We start from the raw sequence: 20,889 nt of genomic DNA, 5'->3' as shown, positions 1-20,889 counted from the left end.
GTGCAGCAAGCTTGCCCCATTGATCCTGTGTCCGTTGTGTGAAGTGAAATCTGCACCCATCGATCCTGTGTCCATTGTGTGAAGTGTGACCTGCACCCATTGATCCTGTGTCCATTGTATAGTGTCACTTGCACCCATTGAACTTGTGACAATTGAGTGAACTGTGACTTGCACTCTTTGATCCTGTGTCCATTGTGTGAAGTGTGACCTGCACCCATTGATCCTGTGTCCATTGTATAGTGTCACTTGCACCCATTGAACTTGTGACAATTGAGTGAACTGTGACTTGCACTCTTTGATCCTGTGTCTATTGTGTAAACTGTGACCTGCACCTATCAACTCTGTCCATTGATCGGATTGTGGTCTGCATACATTGATTCTGTTTACATTGGGAGGACTGTGACCTGCATTATTTGACATATGTCCATTGATTAAAGGGTGCCCCGCACTCACCAAATTTATATCCATACCGTGAACTGTGACCTGCACCCATTAACTCAGTGTATATGGACTGATCTGTTGTCTGCACCCATTGGTTCTGTGTGCACTGAGTGAGCTCTGTCCTGCTCAGACATTAACATGATTCGTTCCCACTTTTGTCGACCTGATCGCCACCCAGAACTACCATGTTCATCCCAACTCTGACACTCGTACTCTCCCTCTTCCTCATCCTATCCAGGACCTCTGCACCCCTGGTGCCACCCTTCCTCTCTCCTTATGGCACCTTGGCATGCACCTGACGAATTGCACTGCCAGTGGGACCATTACCCCCACTTTAATGACCAAGCAGCCCATGTCCTTAAAATCAAATGTCCACCCTCATCAACTAAGCATCCTGCAAATGCTCAGCTAAGAAAACAATCAATCTAACATCCCCACACCACATTCTGTACATTAAATGCCTGGTCTATCAGCCCAACCATTTTAATCACTACCCACCCCAGCCCTGTACTGAAACCTGAATAGATGCCATAGAAACTGTCCCATCCATAGGGCTTCACAGAATATACTGCTTTCATCCACATCCCCTGCACCAACCACAAAAGGAAAGTTGTCCTCCATAATAAACTTCTTTTAACTATACCACCCCCTTCACCTAACTCCAACATCTTCTTCCCTTCCTTTCTAAACATCTCCATCACATCCCTTGTCACTTTAATGCTCATACTATAATCATATACGGAACTTCAGGATACACTGGATTTTTATCCTCAATTCACTCCTGCCCTTTACACCAACAATATCCACTATGCCCTAAACCTCAATCTCAGAAGCAACCTGTAACATTCACGCCCAACTGCGTTTAGACTCCTTGACTAACATTTACTAGCCCTAGACACACAAACAAACTACCTCAATCTCATTCTAACATGAGCCACCTGATTGCAACCATCAACTATTGCATACTTTCTACTTGCTCCTTGCCACAACCTAAGGCACATGACTATGAACATCACCTACAAAACACCGTCACATGAAAGAAGCAATATAAAGGTGTGTCTCCACCGACCTCAATCAAGTGTAAAACCACCTAGCACCACTACTTAATTCTATATCATACAATTAATTAAATGAAACTGTCAATCTATTGTCACTTTCCTCTTCATTCATTCACCTCAAGAATTTCAATCCTGGATACACTTCTCATTGAAAACCACAAGGTACAAATGTTCTCTCTCCTGAATAGATAGATCCAGAAACTCATTGCCTCACAATCCTCTCAACCCCACACCCAGATGGCCAAGTCTCCACTAATTAGCAGCAATATGACTCATTCAGCCCTTTCTCCTTCCAAGTGTTACTCCTGCTCCTCCACATTATACAATATCCACACATCTCTCTCTAAGCTGGTCCTCTCACTCAACACCCCTCTTGTCTAGGCCATTTCCCCATTTTATATTTAACCTTTATCACATCCACATCACCTGTAAGACATAATTAATATACATACCAGCCAGCCCATCTTGTGCATCATTTACCCCCTTCTGTCTTCAGTTAAGCAGCTGACTCTCGCCTCCACTCTCTACCCTCTCTCTTCAAACCATTGCCGCATCTCCAGCTCCTACCAAGGTTTCACAGCTAAATATCCTTTCACCGCACCTAAAGCCAACATGAGACCCTTCCTCATTCTCTCATGACCACTCCAACTCTCTTGCACCCTTCTAAAAAAGTTTTGAACGACTCATGTTAATTTAACTTGCACGCAACGGCGGTTGCTCCATAGGAGCGGAAGAGCTCCGCCCCCTCTCCACACATCTGCGGAAAGCTAGAAAATGTTATTATCATTTTAGTTTTACGGCTTTTTGCCGAATGGAGAGGGCAGGGTGGCGCCAGTAAGTCATTGCTGGTGATTGGCAGCAACGACGAGTGGCCATTTCAGTGTAAATTGCGCATGTCTGTTTGGCCGGCTACATTATTAGGGCAAAACAGACATGCGCAATTCAACCTCTCCAACAGCTTGGTTGGAGAGCAGGCACAGGTCCTTCAGTGCTCTTCGGAGTGCTGAAGCAGCCTGCTCCAGCCAATCCAGACACTTCTCATGCAGCATGAGAGCAGTGTCTAGATTGGATAAGGAGCTGTGAGACCTGCGTTGGAGGAGTTGGAACCTGGCCGTAGAACACAGAGGACGTATTGCAGCCTATAAAAGGTAAGTGAAATTTGTTTTTTAATCAAACAATGTAAATGTTTATTTGTATTTTGTTTCATTTTATTTATGTCGACCCACCATTTTTGTGGGTCACCAACCGTCACTGCTTGCACATACATTCTCTTTCTAAAAACATCCTACTTAACTCTTAAGTTTAGTTCCATGCACTCCATTCCACAGACACTGCTCTCACTCGTAACTGGTGCACATCGTAACTGTCTTTCCACGATCTCCTTTCTACTCCACCCGTCAGTAACATTTAATACCATGCAGACCTCAAGCATTGATGGGGATGGAAGGAGGTGGAATATTGGGACAGAGACATGAGGTACACTTCCAAGTGGCAGGGGGAAATGGCATTGTAATCCTTGTCCGGTAACTAGTATCATCAGACTCTGGTGAGAAGGAACAGGTAGTGTGAGTGTGATTGTGGGTGGCACACAATAGATTGGAGAAGCTATAGTAATTCAGGGTCACACCACTGAGGGTCTCTAGATGGATTGTGGAAACAGTAGTGTTTAGGTTTCCAGCACTGGAGGCTTAACGATACAAAGAGAAATGTGTTGATCAAAGAAGTATTGTCCTCTCTTAAGTACTCTTTGGGAAATCGCGGTTGCTGCAGGTGGTGGGGCCTAACCAGGCCTTACAGACACACTAGATGTAGCTTTTTTTTATTTTCACTTAAGTTATACCAGCAGGAAAAGTGTGTAACTTTGTCAGTGAGTCTTCATATACCCTCCCCTCTTCAGGGATGAGTGTCAACAGGAACAGTCCAGTCCCATGGAAAAACAGGATTTGTAATCCATTAGGGCGCTGAGTACCGCACTCAGAATCCACTGAATCTACAAAATATTATTGTGAGGTCAGCAGACCACCTGATTCCATGGTGTGGGTATCTGCCCTGCTTGAGCTAGAATTCCATGAGGTCAGTAGACCACCTCACTCCAGAGACAAATCCAGAGCAAGAAGCCAGTTCTCCTCCTGTGTCCTTGGACAGCCCTACAGGGGCTGTATTATCCAAAGTGCTCCGGGAGTGCAAAGGGCATGTGCGCCCACATTGTGAGCCTCTGGAGCACTATGGTATTACAGAAGGAGCCACAGATGTTTGTGCAGCCCTTCTGTAATACTGATAACGCTGGTGAACATTGCGCCAGCACCATCTTGAAAGGGAGTTCCCTTTACACCTAGACTCTATAACGAATGCGGACATAAAATCAAACGGGCCCTTAGATGGCGCACTGGCAGTGTGCCAGAAAAAGGGGGCATTATTGATGCACCACCTGAGGGCAGCCCTCTGCAGGTGGATCCCGCCTGCACTGAGTGGTTTGTAAGCACCACTCCGTATTTAGTAAATTTGTCTGGCCTAGCGGAGTTGGGCATAGGTGGGAAGCACTGCATTCTGGTAATAAGACACTCTGTCCCAGGATGCACCAGACACAGCTTTTGAGAGGTGCGCCAGGCGCAGACCGGAACACTGTGCCCATTCTGTAATCAGGCCTTGTGAAGCCTAGCACGTCCTAGGACCTTCAGGTAGTCAGGGCCTTACGTAGAGCAAAAGACCTTCCAGTGAATTCTTCATGCAGATAGATGTGCTCTTTTCTCTGTGGATTGGGAAGAGAGATGTAGTTGAGTGCATGAATCCTTCTCCAATAAAATGGACAGATTCTCAAGCCATTCCTTGGTGGGAATCGAAAGGAAACCCGGGCCCATGGTGGGGCACCTTCTCTGACTTGCTTAGACCTGCCTTGGATGAGTTGGGTTAGTGAGAAAATAAATCCAGAGACAAAATGGTACAGAAGTATCAGTACTGCCGACCTGTCCCATCATGTCTCTGGATTCACGATCCAGGAGTATGATGAAATTCCAATTCTAGAAGAGAGATGCAGTCTATAGGCAGGCAAAGCAGTCCCCATATGGGGAACATGTATAGCTCCCGCATGCAGAACATTTTATGCTTCTTTGATTCCACACCAACATTATCCACTATAACTATGGCAGGTACAAAAGACAGGAAGGCCAACCCCTTTCTTTTTGACCTGGGGCAGAGAGCAATTACACTCAATAAATTCAGGGTTCTGTTAGACCCATTTATTATATGAAGAAGCGTTATTTATTATATTAGGGAAAGTAGAGCGCTTAAATTAGTAATGTCACAAAAGAAGACCCTAACAGTTTGCTCTGACATACCTGCTCTTAGCCCTCCTTTTCTTATTAGCCATGAGAACAAGTTAAGGTAACTCAGACGGTTTGAGCCTATATGGCTGTAAATCCTCACTATTGTCCTAATAGGCGACCCAATAGCCTACCTCCCAAAATGAACAGGCCCCTGTCTAATCAGGGATTATGGTTTCACGTTGTCATGTGCTAGTTCCCACTGTCTCACGTCTTAGGGCTATGAGCAATTCAATAATGATCCACCTAGGGCACTGAACCACAGATGGGTCTTTATATGTCTGTAAAGTCAATACTTTTGTTTCCACTCCACTTACACCTTTAACGTACCCCCTCAAAGTGCTTATGTTTGCGTGTTTCACTTTTCTAGCCAGGCCAGAGTTTCTCGTAGAAATGCTATTACTTTTAATTAAATACAAATTAAACTTCCCCATTCAAAAGGTTCCCTCTTTCTCCATTTAAGTCGTTAGTACCTGGTACAAGGTGTAGAAACCCCATCAATGGCACGTCCTGTCCTTGGGATTTTCTCAGTGTGTATAAAACTGAAGTCTTATTTTGGACTGGTCCGGGAACCTCCATGAAGTTGCTTCAGATTATAAAAAGCTCTAGTCTCTAAGTTAACTGTTTGCACACGAGACATAATTTACCACTGATTAGAAGTAGACAACTTTGAGCCCTTTATTAAATGCGTTAGAAAGTTATCTAAAAAAAATTAAAGGTAAATACTTTGTTTAATTTATCTAAGATTGTGCTGCCGCTCAAACAACACCATGCAATTGAGTACTGTGCCCGTGGGCCTTTTAAAAGAGACCCAGGTGTAGATTAAATTGTGCAATAACCACACACCACATCGTCATATTAGCGTAAAAGGCCATTTATTAGGACAGGGTTGCATTCTATTTAACTTTATTAACATAGACAATATCTGAAACGTATAAATATGACAATAAACATTTCATTCACCCCGTACCACTCACAAGTCATCCACTTTAAGTTCCAAAGCCCATATCCTTAGCTTCATTCTTCCCCTTTCACTCACTAACCTCGGTCCATATACCCCGTCACTCCCTCACTTGTCCTACCAAACATCCTCCATTGAAGATCTTTCCTCTCCTTGCGCATCCCGCTCATTGCATTCAGTCACCTGTGCTCCCTTCCTCCCCAACCCCCTGAGGGGTGGATATGCCCACGTGCGACTCACCTCATCACCCCCCAAAATATCAACTACGCTCTGCAACCTGCCCTAAATTGGCAACACACTGTAGAAAAACCCACCACCAAACACCCTACAACATGTAGGGTGGGAGGGCGGTCCTGTTTAAACTTGTCCCTCCCAGTGATGCTCGGCATCAGGAAGAGGCTGGGCACACCCTTCCTGACACCTATATAGTCTTTAATTAACCTGCTCTTTCCCCCTGGCTAACCTATCCCACCCTGTCCTGTGCCTGTCAGCACTAAGCACCCCTAGGGAAGACTAGGCAGTGACCACCACTTACCTCGGAGCCGACATCATGCAATAACTGCCCGCCACATCATCATTTTAGCATGAAAGGCCATTTATGAGGACAGGGTTGCAACATTCTATTTAACATTGTTATCACTGACAATATCTCAAACTTATAAATATGACAATAAACATGGCAGTTCAATTCCTCCAGCACCATTCACAACTCAACAATTTCGATTCCAAAGTCCATACATATCCTGTGCTTAATTTTCCCCCTTTCACTCCCTGACTTCGTTCCATAATGAAATGAAATTTGTACTTGTAAAGCGCACTTATACCCCCAACTTGGGTGTCCTAGCGCTATAACGCATACCGCTGTGGAACCCTTCCTGGCCTTTCCCTGTGAAATGTCCACTCCTGGGCACCCACAAGGTGAAGCCAGGCATCCCAGCGCTAATGGGGCCGTTGTGGAGATTAAGCAAGCTATTGCCCAGAGTTGCAGAGTGGGACCCATGATTAGAATAGGCACCGAGGCGAGAATTATCAGGTCCGAGGAAAGTGAGCCAAGACCCGCCGAGGCAGGAATTGAACCGTGGTCCCGGGCCAGATCTCTGCATCAGGGTCTGCCGCTCTAACCATTGAGCCACACTTCTCCATATACCCAGTCACTCCCTCATTTGTCCTACCAAATATCCTCCATTGAAGATCTTTCCCCTGCTCGTTGCTTCCCACTCACCGTCTTCTGCACCTGTGCCCCCTTCCATCGCTCCGAGGGGTGGATATCTCTGAATGTGACTCACAGCCCTAAAATACCGCCTATGTTCTGCAAACTGACATAATTTGGCGACACAATATAGGAAAAGCCACCACCAATAAACATGTAGGGCGGGTGGGTGGTCCTGTCTAAACGTATGCCTCCCAGTGGTACTTGGCATCAGGAAGAGCCTGGTTACGTGTGGTAAATGAATTCAGGAGCACAACTGTAGATTAAATAGGTAATTTAATCTGAGCACAAACAGCAGTCTGCCAAACGCTTGCTGGCCAGGCACAAACTGACTCTGTAGGATTCCAGATGAGTCAGAGCCACCTAAGTTCTAGAATGGGGAATGGGGAAAGGAAGGCAGGGACCATAGGGCTGGATAAACAAGGAAACTGGATACAACACATCTTCCCTCATTAATACAGAAAGAAAAGAAAAAGTAAAGAACAGGTACAATTGAGAACAAGGCTATCAAATTAATCACAACAATAATCCTTTAAGTACACAGGTGGTTTGCGAAACCTTGAGTGCCTGGAATTGCCAGGATTAACAACAGAATCAGTAACAGGAGGAATGGAGGTGGTGTTATCCAACTCACCACATTGTGAATCAGTAGCATCACCTCCACCAACGCAGTGGCTCTGAACAGAAGTGGGAGTAGGAACACCTGAATTATCAAAAGAAGAAAACATATAACCACTATTCCCTCCATTGAATACACTTTTTTTTTAAGAAGTACAGGGTCATATTTACCGATTTTTTTGTACAAGGCGACTCTTCTCAGGTTCCAACTCTCACCATTGGTTAAGGTAACATAATGAGGAAAAACATTTTTTACAGTGAAAGGGCCTCTAAACTTAGACAAACCTTTGGTTACTCTACCAGGCCTCACCTTCACTAAGTCGCCCTCTTGGATATTGGACATAATAGACGGAGTATCGGATTAACTCTCGTGAGATAATTCATCAGTGACAAGGTTTCTCATCCAGGAAGGGTTCAGTTTAGTGGTAGGAACCCTGCCCCGCATGATCTCAAACGGAGATTTGTTAAGTGAACCATGAGTGGAAGTGCGATGAGCATAAACCATTTCCTGTACTAAATCATTGACAGGAACACCTTGAGAGATGGCCATCTGAATGGTGCCTTTCACAAGTCTGTTCAAGCGTTCGCACAGACCATTTCCCTGAGGATTATAGAGGGAGGTTCTATGGTGTTTGATGCCAAAGCTACTCAAAAAAGAACACATGGACTGCGAAACTAATTGCGTACCATTGTCAGTGACCACAACACTAGGAGAGCCCATCCTCGTCGCCAAAATGTGGTAAATGAATTCAGGAGCACAACTGTAGATTAAATAGGTAATTTAATCTGAGCACAAACAGCAGTCTGCTAAACGCTTGCTGGCCAGGCACAAACTGACTCTGTAGGATTCCAGATGAGTCAGAGCCACCTAAGTTCTAGAATGGGGAATGGGGAAAGGAAGGCAGGGACCATAGGGCTGGATAAACAAGGAAACTGGATACAACACAACGCCCTTGTTGACACCTATATAGTCTTTAATTACCCCGCTTCTTTCCCCTGGCTATCCTGTCCCACCCTGTCCTGTGCCTGTCAGCACAAAGCACCCGGGGAAGACTGGTATGCGGTCATCACTTGCCCCAGGGGCCTACAATACGAGTTCTCTTTACCCTGTCCTGCACCACCAACAATCACCAACAATATACATTCTAGAATGTGCCTTTGTGTTTCTGTTAGAATGTTGAGTCTTTTGTAACATCAATCACGGGATGCCTGTTTTAATTGGTTGGTAACTTTATGCAGTCTTGTCTGCTACATGAACACCTGTGAAAAGCTTTAGAAAATAAGGGCTGCGGTGTATGTTCTGCATGTGTAGGTAGCCTACACTCCTGCCATTCATTATCTGTTCTCCACATGTGAGTCCGCTGGCTTGTGCTTCTGCCCTGGTTTACTAGTTTTGCTGTTATGGTCTGTATGGTATTCTACCTGTTCCTTGTCTGAGAGATGCTTCATGTTCTGTCACTGGTTGGTTTGTGAAGTTATCTTCACTGCTCTGTGTACGAAGAAGGCTTGCACGGCTGCTGCCTGTGTTGTACTAGCTATGAAGAATCGGAGCTGCATGCTGTAGCGTGCCTGAAACCACATGACCAAATTCAAAGTTAAAATATCGGGCAGCTCAACAGACTTCAAAAAGTCGGTTGTGGGCAGGGTCGGATTGAGGCCAAACATAGGCCCGGACAACACAAAAGAAATGTTGTCTGGATTGGAGGATCTCAACCTTTTACAGGATAATGCTTGATTAGTTTCAGGGAGCAAGATTTTTTCAGAAACGTGGTAAATTAAGCATTTTAAAACTTGCAATTAGTAACAAGACTCTAAACACTGCAGCTCTAAAAACTGAATACTTCCTTGCAGTCTCAACGCCTCAGACAAGATAGTGAGATATCCGCTCCCAGGTAGGCAGCCTTGAAAAAATGCTTGCCTTGCCATTCTAGTGGTAGTATTGACGTATGGGTCACACTTCATAAATGGAGGCAGTCAATGGCAAAATTCTGGCACCTGCATAATGTATATAGTTCTTGGTAGAAAGGTGCACTCACAGCTATATTGGGGGGCATCCATGATAAAACACTGACCCTAGTCCCAGGCCCAGCTCTCCCGTGCTGCTGCATCGCTCTTTCCTGCTTTTGCCTCGTTTTACTGCTCTCTCCTTCCTGTGCTCTTTTTTTTATTGATTCCACCTGCATTCTGCCTCGTTTTTACTCCTTTCTCCTTCCTTCACCTCCATTTTTCAGAGTGCTTCCTCCTGCTTTCTGTCTCATTTTACTGCCTTCTCCCTTCATTTCCCTGTTTTTCTGAGCCGTTTCCCCTGCTCTTCCCTCGTTTTTTCAGAGATTTTTCCTCATTCTTTCCATTGCCACTTCCACCTGCTGCCTGTTTTCGTGTCCTCCGCCTAGCTGCATCAACCCCCTCCCAGCGCCCCTCCCTCCTCTCAGAACCTACTTAATGGAGGCCGCAGCACGGCAGCGTCACTGGCATCTCGGAGGCATGCCAAAGGCAAGCCCATCTGTGCCTGAAATGCGTCCAGCACCAGGACCCCTGGCTCTTCCACCCCATGCCCTGGATCCCAGACGCACCAACAACCACTGCTGCTGCACATCCATGAAAACCACCATAGGACCATTTTCCTGCAGACACTGCCGCCTCACGTTCAACACCGAAGCAGTCAACGACTCCAGCAACACCGCAAACGTGGCCACACCCAATACATCAACTGAGACCACCATGTCATAACTACACTGGATCCTACTCAACACTTGTTCACTCAGAGGTCTGGGACACTATCTCGTCACTCAACCCAGATGTCATCTTCCTCAGAAACCTGGCTCATCCACACCAGACATCGGCACCGCCATCCTCGAAGGTCATGAGATTACACACCAGAACTGAACCAACAAGCATGGAGGTGGAATAGCCATCATCTACAGGTAAACCATCTGCTACACGACATCCCTGATGACCCAACACCAGTAATGGAACACCTCAACTTCAAACTCCACACAGATGGAAAAAGCACCATTAGAGGCACCCTTGCCTACAGACAACCAGGACCAAGCACCAGCTTCTGCTAGGCCATCCCAGACTGATCGCCCCACTCACAATCGACTCAGAGCACAACATTCTCCTAGGAGACCTCATCTTTCACAACAATGACCTCAGCGATATTATTCCACCGACCTTCTGGAAAGCATGAGCAAAATCGGCCTCAAGCAGTTCGTCACGACCCTCTAAACATCGCAGGACACATGCTCGACCCCATCTTCACCAACAGCAACACAGTAAGGTACATCAACACCACACCGCTCACCTGATCCGACCACCAAAGCATTCACTTCACCATCTCAGGACCCACCTACCCCAGCATCGTGCCCCCCAGATCCACGCGTAGGGACTGGAAAAAAGGTATCAGAAGAATAGTGGAACAACACTCTTTGCTTCAAACTCCCAGACTCTACACAGGCCCCTGAACAAGCAGGTAAGAGCTTCTCCCAGTAGATCACAGAAGGCGCCGACGTCATCATGCCCACCAAGACAGCCAAGATCAAAGAAAAAAGCAAAAGAGAAAGCTGTTTCACCGAGGAACTGCACTCCACCAAATGCAACTGCCAATAACTGGAAAAGAAGTGGTCCAGCAGCCAAAAAACCAGAGGAAAGCACCACCTTCAGGTCCGCTCTCAGCCAGTACCAACGCCTCCTGAAAGAAACCAAGAACTCTCGGGCAGCCTGCATCAAAACCAGCGCAAACCACAGCAAACAACTCTTCGCCATCGTGAAGGAGTTCACCAATTCCGCAGCCATCGAGAACAACATCACTCCCTCATGGAACTGTGCGATAACCTTGCTGATTTATTTTACTACAAGATCTCTGCCATCTATGAAAACTTAGAACGCTAACCTTCCACCGCAGATAGCATCAATCAGCTCACACCTGTAAACACCGCCCCTTAACACCTTCTCACCCACTGGAAATTCCTCACCACATAAAATACTATCTCCATCATGAAGTCTGTGCATTCGGGAGCACCCATGGACCCATGCCCCCACCACATCTTCAACCTCGGAAGCAAGACAATCTGCGACAAGCTCAGGAAGGTCTTAAACACCTCCATCCTAACAGCCTCCTTCCCCGGCGATTGAAATCATGCTGAAGTGAGGCCCCTCCTGAAATAAACATTCGCCGACCCAGCCAAGATGAAGAACTAGGGGCCCTTGTCGCTGCTTCCCTATCCAGCAAAAGTCCTCTAGAAAGCAATCAACCAGCAATTTACCCAATACCTTGAAGACTACAACCTCTCGGACCTCTCCCAATCAAGATTTTGAGCTAACCACAGCACTGAGACAGTCCTGATCACAGTCACAGACGTGATCGGAGCCAGTGCTTAATTTGAAGTGCAGGTGCTCAAGTTTTTTTGGAGGCCACGCCCACTTCCCTTGGCTCCACCCACTTCCACATGTGGCTCCACCCACTTACACTAGTTGCTCCAACCACTTCCTCCAACCACTTCCTCAACTGGAACTGCCGACTACTTGAGAGGTAATTTTCTTCTCTGTATTAGGGTCGGGGAGGCCCAGGCTACTCACTGCACCTTTTACTCTCCATCTCGTCTTCACCATTTTTCCTTCAGATTATTATAGCACTTTACATGATCACCAGTTACGTTACATTGGGTCTCATTCATTTGTTTGATAGGCATGGGCGGATGAGTGATGGTCGAAGCTGGACCTGGTTCCTCAGCTCCAAAGTGGGCAGCTTTGACCATTATGCCACATCCTCTACCCTTGACATGAAATCAGCAATGTGCCTTTCTGTCCCCAGCACTACCGCAGTGTACATTACAAAGCATTCACCTTTTTGGTCTCAAGCTCTTCCCAGCTTCTGACTGGATGTCCCCTAGCCCTTCTCAGGTGCATTCGTCTCTCTCCATCAAATAAGAAGCTACTGAAATCCCTGGGCTGGACTATTCTGCAAATACCACACCGGACAGTGTTGTTAGCCCATACCAATGGCACACCTGAATCCACAAATACCATACAATATATCAGAATAGCACAACTAAAACAGAAGCAGGTGAAAAATGCCCCTCAGGCACTATTAGACATAATAGTCGTCCAGACAGTTTTTTAAAGATGCACTTGTGAAAATACTGTGTCACAAAAAAAATTCCTTACAGCTTGCCTAGTTTCATTTTATAATTTTTTGTGTTTCCTATCATAACATTTATTACTGTTTTTGTGGGCAAATTTTAGCCCAGTCACGCATTCCAATCCATGCGATAAAGCAGAGCCAACTTTTCAGGGTCATTAAAGATATTTTTGTGGCATGAGTTTCTACAGATGTTAAGCTTTTAAAAATGTCTGCTGACATGAATCATCTCCAGAAAGATTCTGTACCACCTGATCTTGTCTGAAAAGTTGAAGTGGTTTCTCAAGGCAGACTTTTAAATTTAGACAGAACACACAATATTTTAAGAATACCTGTTTTAAAGTCAGCTAGCAATGGCAGTGTCAAAGGGCGGCAGACAGTGCAACAAAGGACTCTGTTACTTCTTAAGGTTTATTTTTTAAACCGTGTTAAACAATTAGGTATACAACACATATACGCAACCAGCCTTGTAGGGTGGTGTGGAGAAGGAGAGGAAAATTAAACTAGTGAGCCATGATATGCTCTGCAATAAGTATCGCCCAGGAGTTACCAAACCATTCCAACACCCCACAGGTCTTGCATACATTCTGAATTTTTTCTAAGCTACCCAAGATGTTCTGTGTTTGTCTCATACCAAACCGATCTGTTGTTTTTAACCCCCACTACTCCATGGCTGTCTACTCTATGAACGTGGTCAGCATCTGTGCAGCATGTCCAGCTGGCACCATAATTTAAACAACTGAAGATGAAAAACGCGATGCCATGGTTCAGTGCTTACTTGGCACAATGATAAAGTAATATCAGCTCAAACAACAAGAGACATGGAGCGGAAAAGTATAAAGTACACTGCCATGGTAAGGGACATACCCTCATGGGTCAGCTGAGTCAAGGGGTGTAATGTTGCCTTGTTTAGAAGTGTTTTAAAAGAAGGAATGCCCTGAAGACCCCTCCATTCTCCCCGGCCTATGCAGAGTGCCTTTTACAGCATACATAGTATGAGCAGCTATTGTCACAATCCATAATTGCCTTTCTTCCTCATATGTGTTTTAACCTTTAAGACTTCAGGCACAGACCATTAGCAACATGCTGACCAAGTTTAAATCACCTACACAATCATGCTTATATCATACAATTTATAGGCGACTGCACCATTTTTCTTTTGCCTGCTTAAAAATTGGCTAAACATCCTGATCTCACAGATAATTTAAGAAAATGTAGAATCAGTTTGACAAACCTGCCGCTCCTGCTTCATAGTGCAAGCAGGCTCTGCTTTCTGTCACCTCGTTGTGGGCCCTCCCTGCCCTAAAACCTTAGCACTCACCATCAGTAGTAGCCCTCAATGGCCTTCAGCGTGAAGCTGATTCTCGTACCACAGGCCGCAGAGTAGGGAATCAGTACCTTGGAATGTTCAGCTTGGAGGCCCACCGGTGCCAGGAAGAGCGGCGGGGGCAGTAACATAGGAAGCCAGGAATGTGGAGTGCTGCGTGGCGGGGCCATGCTGCTCCCAGTGATGGAGGCAGTGACATAAAGAGCCCAGGAACCCCTCAGCCACCCAGAGAAGCAGCCAACTGCTCAGCCTCAAACCCACTATCCTCGGATCACAGGAGCCCTCAGCACTGTGCGATGGAAGGAGCCACGGCCGCAGCCGAGTTTTGAAACATGAAACATGATCTAGAAGCTGCTTCTTCTTGCACTTGCTCTTGGCCCTTGTATTGATGTTGTAGAAAGGTACAAGCAGAGGTAGAGTAGATATTCCTTTTTTTAAGATCTTCATAAGCAGGAGCGAAGGAAACATGCAGCTCAAGTGGAGCTGACTACAGAATACAAATCTAATCATAACATTCTTAACAGTACCAGTTAACAGAGAACACGTTATGGAATTCTACACACAACATTCTGTACTACATACACAGCATTCCTACATCATATTCCATAAAGGAATATGCCATTACTACACATCCCCTTTCCTTAATAAATTTAACTAAAGGATAGAACCCCATAAACAAAAAGAAATAAAAACAAACCTACTTTAAAAACGGACAAAGTCCTGAAGTTTCTTTGGAGTAACTATGCGTCTTCCAACCCTAGTGGACTTGTTAACAACATCACAATCAAGAACAACCATACCTTCCTTCAAGGTAGACTCATCTCCAGGTGGTTGAACTTGGGAATCAACACCACGCAACCCACTATTAGTATGGCTGTCACAACCCTGTTCAATAGAGGAATGAGGAACTACAAGAGTCTCCAACGGAATCTGATCATGCCTCTGGAGCTCAACAGGAACTCCAGACTCATCCCCTTTCTCCAAATTAGAAAAAACTTCCAACCACCAGTAATTTCTGTCTTTGACAGAAGCACTTTTCTTTACACCAGACGTATCACCAGCTAAAGCAATACGATTCATGTGATGGATAGTACCATCATCAAGTTCTACCGTGTTCCTCATAACCTTAGCAATAACTCTGGGATCCGAAAATTTAGATTGTAATTTCTCAGACTTCCTACTAGACTTGACTCTAACACATTGTCCTACTTTGATATTCACTTCTTTAGTCCCATGTTTAGTGTTGAAATACAATTTATTCTTACATTGAGAATTAATAATGGACTGTTTCACATGATCCGGATCCCATTCATACTTCTTACTCCTACCAATCCAACCAGGATTTAACCTACAGTGAGGAAATCTTCCCCTCATCAATCCAAAAGGACTCTCTCCAACTGTATCATGAACCGTGACCCTATATGACCAAATCAACTTGCTAAGTTCATCATCCCAATTCTTATTTCCTCTTTTTGCCAGTTGCAGAACACCTTTCAAAACCCTGTTCATCCTCTCCACAACTGAATTTCCCCTTGGATGGTACATGGCTGTAAATCTTTGTTCAATCCCCTCGTTACACATAAATTTCTTCATCAAATCAGACTTGAATTGCACACCATTATCGGTCAAAATGGAAACTGGAAAACCTTCCCTTAAAAAACACTTGTCCAAGAAATTGATGACTATCTGTGTATCCACACCAGTGACAACTTCAACTTCAATCCACCTTGAAAACAAATCAACAAGAACCAAAATGTACTTTGAAATGCCATCTTGCCAAACTACAGGACCCATTATATCCAAAGCAGTATGCTCTCATGGTAGGTTTGGACAACCTAAAGAAGACATAGGTGGATTAAGAGTCTTTTGTGACTTGTCCGCAGTCTCACAATGGATACAGTCACGAACGTGTCTTTCCATATCCAGGTCCACCCTAGGCCACCAATACAAAACTTTAATATTCCTCTTGGTGCGAGAAACACCTGGATGACCCTCATGCCCCAACATCACAATATTATCTCTCATGCCCACTGGAGGTACAATTTTCCCAGCTCTACATAAAAATTCATCATCAATACTTAACTCCTCACGAACCTCCCAAAATGGCCTAAGCTTTGAATCCATTTTACAATCTTTACTCCATCCTTGAATGACCCTGTCTCTCACAGTCTGCAAAACTTCATCCTTTTTCTTTTCCTCAACCCAGTTCTCCTTAGATAAACCTGGGGACTCAGTAAATACTGCAGCTACACACATGTCATTCCAAGGATCAGGTTCAATCTCCTTGAGAGGCAAAGGAAGTCTACTGAGGAAATCTGCAATTACATTTTTAGCACCAGGAACATATTGCACTTCCTAAACAAAATCTCGGATCCTCATTGACATTCTTGCAATCCTGGCAGACGCCTTGGACAGACCCTCCGTGGTAAGCAATTTCGTTAAAGGCTTATGGTCTGACCTCAATAAAAATGTCTTCCCCCCATATGAACTTCCTGAAATGTTCCATGGCCCATACACATGCTAATGTCTCCCGCTCTATAACCGAGTACTTCGCTTCAGCAGGAGACAGTGAGCGGGAAGCAAAAGCAATGACCACTTCATTTCCTTTATCTGTGATCTGAGACAACACACCACCCAAACCTGTTCCGCTGGCATCAGTCGTAACAATATTGTTCGCCAGAGGATCAAATCCCTGCACTGCAGGTGCATTGGCAATGGCTTTCTTAATACAATCAAAAGATTTCTGACAATTCCCATTCCAGACAAAAGGAACTTTGTTCTTCATCAGTAAACGCATATCATATGTCTTTTGCGAGAAATTATATACAAATTTCGCATAAAATTCTGCCAAACCCAAGAACGAACGCAAATCGTCCTTTGATTTGGGAAAAGGGGCATTGGGTATAGATTCCACTAAGGAATTTTTAGGTTTAATACCATCACCTCCAATTTTGTGGCCTAAATACGTGACTGACCTTTCAGAAAATTTACACTTGGTACTTTCAGCAACTAAACCATTGCTCTTAAGAATAGACAATACTTCCATCAATAGAGCATTGTGCTGAGCTTTAACCGTTCCCATTATCAAGATGTCATCTTGAAAAAATACGACCTCTCTAATATAGCCAAATAAATTGGACATGAGCCTCTGAAAAACGGCAGCGGCCGATGCCTATCCAAAAGGCATACGTCTAAACCTGTAACAGCCGAAAGGTGTACAAAACGAAGTAAATTGCCTGCTATTTTTGTCCAAAACCACTTGATGATATGCCGCCGACAAGTCCAGAGTGGAGAACCACTTTGCACCCCGTGTCAAGGCAAGCATTTCATCAATTCTGGGAAGAGGAAACTGGTCGACCAAGATGTTATTATTAAGATACCTCAGGTCCACACATAAACGGGCTTTGCCATTGGACTACCGGGCAACGAAAAATGGAGAAACCCATTCGGCAGCCTCTATTGGTTCAATTACCTTGTTAGCAAGCATTTTGTCTAACTCCTCCTTGACTTCTTCCCTGATAATGAATGGAATATTCCTGGCCTTGTGAACTTTAGGACATGCCCCCTCTTTCAAACGAATCTGATGTGTAAAACCGTTTAGTTTCCCCATGCGTTTCTCAAATACTTCTGGAAATTCCTGTAAAACCCACTTCTTGGTGTCTACACTTTCACAAGAGACCAAAACTTGCTCTTTACTATTAGGATTAAGAATTATATCCAACATCTTCTGGTCCTTCCACCCCAAAACCGATGGCCCTTCCTCAGTTATGTACAGTTTACCTGTACATTGTCTTTCTTTGAAGCGGAAGACCAATCTTCTGAATCCTAACATCTCAATGGTTTTACCTGTATAACCTTCAGCCGCAATGTTATTTGGTTCCAACCCTTCCCCAATGACATTGACAAACTTACTCCTCCAAACCTGCTGTGATACAATCGTAAAAGGCGAACCTGAATCAGCTGCAAGCTGGACCATAACTCCTCCCAACGAAATGTGACACAAAGGCTTAGAAGAACAGTCATCAGTGATATTAAGTACAACTTTTTTCATTTGTACCAAATTCACTTGAGCATCTGAGTCACTAGAAGATGAAGAAGACGTATCTTGGACAAATGCAACCTTCCCTTTTGAAGTTTTGTTATTCTTGCGATTACATACCCTAGAAAAATGGCCCACCAAACCACATTCTATGCATTTTGCAGACTTAGCAGGACACCTTTCATACGTAGCAGAATGTGAATAACTTCCACACCTGTAACATATTACAGTGCTAATCTTTTTATGTCCTGCACTACTTTCACCTTTCTTCTTATCAGGAAAACTTGTTTTCTTTTTTTCAAAGTTTGTATTCTTGTCATTTCTATACCCAACTTTTTTTCCAACATTTTTTCCAACAATTTCTTCAGCACCTTTTAGGTCTTGAAAAAGAGTGACTTTAGCACATCTCTCAGACAATTCGGCCTTTTTTACCATGGCAATAATGTCCTTGAGACACTTATCACCCTCCACCCATAATTTGTCCTGTAAGCTCTTATTTTTAGCATACATGACTACCTGGTCCCTAATGAGTTCTTCCTGCAACTGTGCGAACTTACACTTGGCAGCAAGTTTTTTTAATGCAGAGACATACTCCTCCACAGACTCGTGCTTCTCCTGTTTTCTATGAAAGAAAGAATGCCTAGTAACCCCTATACATACTGAAGGAGAAAAATGATCATCAATATTTAACAAGGCTACCTTAAATACATCTAAATCTCCCTCAGCCCTTTCCTGCGTATGTAAGTCATTAAAAATGCGTAAACCTTCAGGACCTAAGGAATACAACAACATTCTTTTCTTTCTCTCAGGGGAAAATGTACCATTAACATCCTCCAAATTCGCTATGTAATTCAGAAAATACTCTTTTCAGTCTAGCCATGATACTATAGGCTCGCCTGGAATAGATGAAAATTCTTTTGGTGAATTAATTTGAAGTCTAGGTACACTATTATCCCCCGACGTGGTCGGTCTTGAAGCACTGATTTCCGTCGTCATGTTTCTGTTCCAATAAAATAAATCCACAGTCTAGTAGATGTCGTAGTAAATAGTTACTGTTCAAAATTATAAACGAAAACACTGTAGCATGAAAATTAATAAAGTGTTCCACTTCAAGAAAATAAAACAACTTCAAGAATGATACTGCATGTTAATCCCTCCTCCAAACAGTACCTTTGCCAGAAAATATCTCTCAAATATTCCTTAAAAGGTGATCAAATGCGCGTTTTATCCATTGGTCAGCTACACGGTGAAAAACTAGCTTGGTAGTTATGGAAACCAAAATCCTTGTTCCCAAAATGGGCGCTCTGCGTGACCTTTACGTGATGAGGTGTGCTGCCGAGTACATCGTGATGCGTGACCTCTGTGCACGGTGAGCTGGCGACCCTTGCAGGCGAAGTACGTCAGAAGCGAACCTCTCTCCGAACTCCTGACACCAGCAGAACCGCGGCAGCTTTAAAAGTAAGCAGACTCAAAGCTCACTTACCAACCGTAGCGCGATAGTAATAACTTGTAAAAATCATAGTTAAACAACTGCAAAGGTGCACCACAAAAGACAATTAAAAAATTTCCAATGCTATTAATAAGCAAGAAAAAGGACGTTTTGCATTGACAGGATGTTGTTAATCTTCAAATGATCTTTATTTTCAATGTATTCAAAAAACAATGTACAGCCGACGCGTTTCGTCCCAAGCTGGGACTTCTTCAGGGCTTTTGTAAATGTGAGCTGTCCCATAAGGAGTGAGAATATGCCGAGATTGAAGAGTCTGGACCACGTGTTTACAGATTCAATCGTCCAATGTGCACTTATTGATGTATGAAATTTCTGATGTTTTCCTTTTCTCATTCAGTATGGAACAAACCGGGTTGTACTATGTATCTATTTATTGGGTCGGGATTAGGTCAGGTTGGAATCCTGAATATAGGCAGTGAAAGCTCTTCAAGAATTCATATGTTTGAACATTTTATACATGTTCTGTAATAATAACAAAGTAACAGGGGACAAAGAAGTCCTATAGGTCCCCAGAAGAAGGAGGTGGGCACTGTATTCCAGTAGGCCGCTTGTGTTCAAAGCAGCCGGCGCCCATCCACCAAACCTCCGTCCCGCCGAAACACACACAAGATCGCTGTGTTTCAGTAAGTAATAACTTGTAAAAATCATAGCTTTGGCATACAACGATTTTCAAGGACAAGGTATTTGCACTGCTGCAGTCAGCTCTCTTCTTTTCTTTAAAGCACACGTACATTAGCAACATGCGATGATCGTGCATCCCAGGGTATACATAGTCTTATGAAAAATTAAAACAGTCTACAGTCTTCCAGAAGGGATTAGCAAAAGTTGGATGCAGGTTGCACTCGCACGCACGTACTCACGAAGTAGCTGAAAATTCGTGGGGAAACTCCAATAGTTTAAGTCAGCCCAAATTCTATCAAATTCACGTGGGTCCTTATCACCAAAATTGTAGTGATGTTGTAGAAAGATACAAGCAGAGGTACAGTAGATATTCCTTTTATTAAGATCTTCATAAGCAGGAGCGAAGGAAACATGCAGCTCAAGTGGAGCTGACTACAGAATACAAATCTAATCATAACATTCTTAACAGTACCAGTTAACAGAGAACACATTATGGAATTCTACACACAACATTCTGTACTACATACACAGCATTCCTACATCATATTCCATAAAGGAATATGCCATTACTACACCCCTCTTCTTACAGTGGTTGCTCCAGGGGCTTATACGGGAAGACCGTGGCAGACAGGGTTCAGAATTGA

This window comes from Lissotriton helveticus, chromosome 3_1, assembly GCF_964261635.1.
Source record: "Lissotriton helveticus chromosome 3_1, aLisHel1.1, whole genome shotgun sequence".
In the NCBI taxonomy this organism is placed as follows: domain Eukaryota; kingdom Metazoa; phylum Chordata; class Amphibia; order Caudata; family Salamandridae; genus Lissotriton; species Lissotriton helveticus.
Note: the sequence above shows the minus strand (reverse complement) of the source record.